We start from the raw sequence: 4429 nt of genomic DNA, 5'->3' as shown, positions 1-4429 counted from the left end.
TATTACAAAAGTGTGAGCCCCCATCACTAATGATGGCTCGAGGCGTTACGAATCGAGAAAGGATGTTTTCTTTTAAGAATTTAATGACCGTGCGATAGTCATTCTTTCGACACGGAATCGCTTCAACCCATTTAGTGACATAATCCACGGCGAGCAAAATATCTGATTTCCAAACGATTGGGGAATGGTCCCATGAAATCGATGCCCCAGAATCAAATGCTTCAATGATAAGGATGGGATTTAAGGGCATCATATTTCGACGGACAATGCTCCCAATTTCGACAACGCTCACAAGCTTTGCAAAACTCATGAGTGTCCCCGAACATAGTGGGCCGAAAAAGCCGCACTGCAGAATCTTGGCCGTAGTCTTTTAGCGGAAAAGTGACCACCACAGCCTGAGAGTGACAGAAGGAGATGACGCTCTGATGCTCATCGCCTGGTACACATCTCCTTAGAATTTGGTCCGGGCAATATTTAAATAAGTAAGGATCATCCTAAGAAAAAGTTGCGCACCTCGATGAAAAATTTCTTCTTATCTTACGCAGTCCATTGTGCGGTATAGCACCCGTAGCAAGATAATTAGCAATATCAGCGAACCAAGGTGAATGGGAGACTCTAAACAGTTGTTCATCAGGGAACATGTCATTGATATGGGTCACCTCAAGGGAATCAGAGGTATTAAGGTAAGAAAGGTGGTCGGCCACTACGTTCTCTACTCCCTTTTTATCTTTAATCTTCAAATCAAACTCTTGGAGTAGAAGGATCCATCGTATCAGGCGGGGCTTAGAATCATTCTTAGAAAGAAGATACTTAAGTGCCGTATGATCTGTGTAGATAATGATCTTGGATCCGATCAAGTAGGACCTAAATTTGTCCAAGGCGAATACTACGACTAAGAGTTCCTTTTTCGTAGTCGAGTAGTTCACTTGAGCAGGATTTAAAGTCTTACTCACGTAATGAATGACGTAAGGCCTCTTATCTTTTCTCTGACCTAGAAACGCTCCAAGAGCATAATCAGAAGCGTCGCACATAAGTTCAAAAGGAATGCTCCAGTCGGGTGGTGCATGATAGGTGCAGTGGTTAACGTGCCCTTAAGCTTGGTGAAAGCTTCCTGGCACTGCTCAGTCCACTCGTACGGAGCATCCTTTTGAAGAAGATTACATAAAGGGCGAGAGAGAAGACTAAAGTCCTTTATGAATCTCCTGTAAAATCCTGCGTGTCCTAAGAAGGATCGCACGTCTCTGATGTTCTTGGGTGGAGGTAGGTTAGAGATAAGATCGATTTTTGCCTTATCTACCTCGATTCCTTTGGACGAGATGATATGCCCAAGGACAATTCCCTTCTGAACCATGAAATGACACTTCTCCCAATTAAGTACCAGGTTCTTTTCTTCACATCTTTTCAGCACACATTTAAGACTTTCCAAGCACTTGCTGAAAGATGGACCATAAACCGAGAAGTCGTCCATGAAGACCTCTAGATATTGCCCTACCATATCAGAAAAGATACTAAGCATACATCGCTGAAAGGTGGCAGGGGCATTACATAGTCCGAATGGCATCCTTCGATAGGCAAAGGTGCCGTAGGGACATGTAAATGTGGTCTTTTCCTGGTCTTCAGGGGCTATCTCTATCTGGTTGTAGCCCGAATACCCGTCAAGGAAACTGTAATAGGAATGACCAGCTAACCTTTCCAGGATCTGATCAATGAATGGTAAAGGGAAGTGGTCTTTCCTCGTGACGGTATTCAACTTCCTGTAGTCAATGCACATTCTCCAACCAGTAGTGACTCTAGTTGGCACGAGTTCATTATTAGCATTGGCTACGATGGTGATTCCGGACTTCTTAGGAACCACTTGAATTGGACTCACCCATTGACTATCAGATATAGGGTATATAATACCCACATCCAATAGCTTAAGAACCTCGGCCTTAACCACTTCCTTCATATTTGGATTTAGTCTACGTTGTGGTTGCCGAGCGGGTTTTGCATTATCCTCAAGATATATGTGGTGAGTACAAATCGAGGGATCGATTCCTTTGAGGTCCGCTATCGTCCATCCCAGGGCTCCTTTATGCTCAATGAGAGTAGATATAAGCATACTCTCCTGTTCTTTCTTCAGGTCAGCAGAGATCACCACCGGGTATGTCTCATCTTGACCCAAATATGCATATTTCAAATCAGAAGGCAGAGGTTTTAGGTCAAGCTTCGGCGGCTTGAGGTTAGACGGTAGAGGCACTACATCAGTTTGTGGTAATTCTTCAAATTGTGGCCTCCATCGGTTAACTTCAAGTACCAGTGCAGTATCAAGCAAGGCACACGTCTCCCTAATCATGTCATCATCAAAATCATAGGAGTGGGCCAGGCACGTCTCTAGATGGTCGGAGGATAAGGTCAGCGGTGTCGTATCTTCCACGAAAGAGTCAATCATGTTAATGTCATGGAAATCGTCATCATCCTCTGAGTTGCTGCCGTTATTGAAAAAAATGTTTGACTCCAATGTCAAATTTCCAAAAGACATAGTCATGATACCATTCCTACAATTGATAATTGCATTTGACGTGGCAAGGAATGGGCGACCAAGAATGACGGGAATCTGAGTGCTCGGGTTATTGATGGGTTCGGTGTCCAGGATGATAAAGTCTACAGGGTAGTAAAATCTATCAACTTGGACCAACACATCCTCAATTATCCCTCTTGGTACACGAACAGAGCGATCAGCAAGTTGTAGTGTGGTTAGGGTGGGTTTTAATTCACCCAAACCTAACTGTTTGTATACCGAGTAGGGAATCAGATTGACGCTCGCTCCTAAGTCAAGAAGTGCGTGATCAATTCGATGGTTCCCGATTACACATGATATGGTTGGGCTACCGGGATCCTTGAATTTCTGCGGCACGTCTTGCTTCAGGATGGCACTCACTTTCTCAGTCAAGAAGATTTTCTTTTGAATAATTTTCCGTCGCTTGGTCGTGCATAAGTCTTTTAGGAATTTGGCATATGAAGGTATCTGTTTAACGACATCAAGTAGAGGAATGTTGACTTTCACCTGTTTCAACACCTCCAGGATATCCTGAGAGTTAGAGAGAGGTTTTGGTGGAACCAACCGTTGGGGGAATGGAGCAACTGGCTTCTCTAGAAGTTCCGGTTCTAATTTTTGTGGGGCCTCACTAGATTCATTATTGTTGTCCTCTTTCGGTTCTTGAGGCTTTTCGGGCCTAACCGGAAGAGTTTTATCAATGATATTCCCACTCCTAAGAGTGGTGATGGATTTAGCATGTCCCATCTGATTTGAAGAGCTGGGATCATTATTCTCGTACTGCGGTTTAGGGTTGGGGAGAGGTTGTGCAGGAAGCATCCCCTTTTCTATAACCGTCATACGAGAATCTATCTTTTGCATAAAATCTGTAATTTCCCGCATTGCCTGAGCCAGCTCTTGTATGGGATTTTGAACCGGTTCCTCTTGAGGTTTCACTTGATTTGGATTTTGATTGAAGAAACCTGGAGGAGTAGCCGTTTGTCCATTCCTCCAACTAAAGTTTGGATGATTTTTCCAGCCAGGATTGTATGTGTTGGAGTTAGGTCCAGTAAAAGGTCTTTGATAGTTATTTACGGCATTGGCTTGTTCATTCAACACTCCTTGAAAGGCAGGTATTGTAGGACAGTTTTCAGTTGTGTGAATGTTGCAATCACAGATGCCGCAAACAATTTCATTGACCTTATCCTTCTTTCCTTCCATGGCCTCAACTTTCCTTATGAGCGTAGTCACTTTACACTTGAGATCATCCTCTTCTTTCAAGAGATATAATCCACCTTTCTCCTTTAATTGAGTCGGCCTAGACGTGGTGTTCGACTTTGGGTAATAGTCCCAAGATTGTGTTTTTTCAGCCAAACTGTCGAAGTAGTCCCATACCTCGTCGATATCTTTATTAATGAACTCTCCATTACACATTGTCTCGACCATTTGGCGCATGGAAGATGTCAGTCCATCATAGAAAAAATTTGTAATGCGCCACGTTTCAAATCCGTGTTGTGGGCATGAACTGACCAAATCTTTGAACCTTTCCCAACATTGAAAGAATGTTTCATCTTCCTTTTGGGCAAAGTTCATGATTGCTTTTCTGAGGGTAATCGTTTTATGATGTGGGAAGAATTTTTTATGAATTCCCTCGCATGTCGCTCCATGTGCCAATGGATCTAGGACGCAGTTGAATGTAACCACGTCTTAGCTTTCTCTTTTAAGGAAAAAGGAAAGAGTTTCACTAATTGTATCCTCGGATACATTAGGAAAACATAATGTAGCTATAATTTCATCGAACTCTTTCAAATGCAAATATGGACTCTCGATTCAAGTCCATGGAATTTGGGAAGGAGTTGGATAACTCTGGCTTGATGTCCATTTGTCCTGTATTTTCGGGAAAAATCATGCATG

The 4429-nt window shown here is 43.0% G+C and overlaps 1 non-coding gene across 1 annotated transcript; it reads left to right on the top strand.

Moving 5' to 3' along the window:
* Nucleotides 1-4019: 4019 nt before the first annotated feature.
* LOC131226530 (small nucleolar RNA R71) lies at nucleotides 4020-4126 on the top strand. The gene has a single exon (XR_009161905.1). It is a non-coding gene; the product is annotated as a small nucleolar RNA R71 (small nucleolar RNA).
* Nucleotides 4127-4429: the final 303 nt, after the last annotated feature.

The sequence above is a fragment of the Magnolia sinica genome, chromosome 14 (genome assembly GCF_029962835.1).
Source record: "Magnolia sinica isolate HGM2019 chromosome 14, MsV1, whole genome shotgun sequence".
Taxonomy (NCBI): Eukaryota; Viridiplantae; Streptophyta; class Magnoliopsida; order Magnoliales; family Magnoliaceae; genus Magnolia; species Magnolia sinica.
The sequence above is the reverse complement of the archived record's forward strand: the minus strand, read 5'-3'. Positions and strand labels throughout refer to the sequence as shown.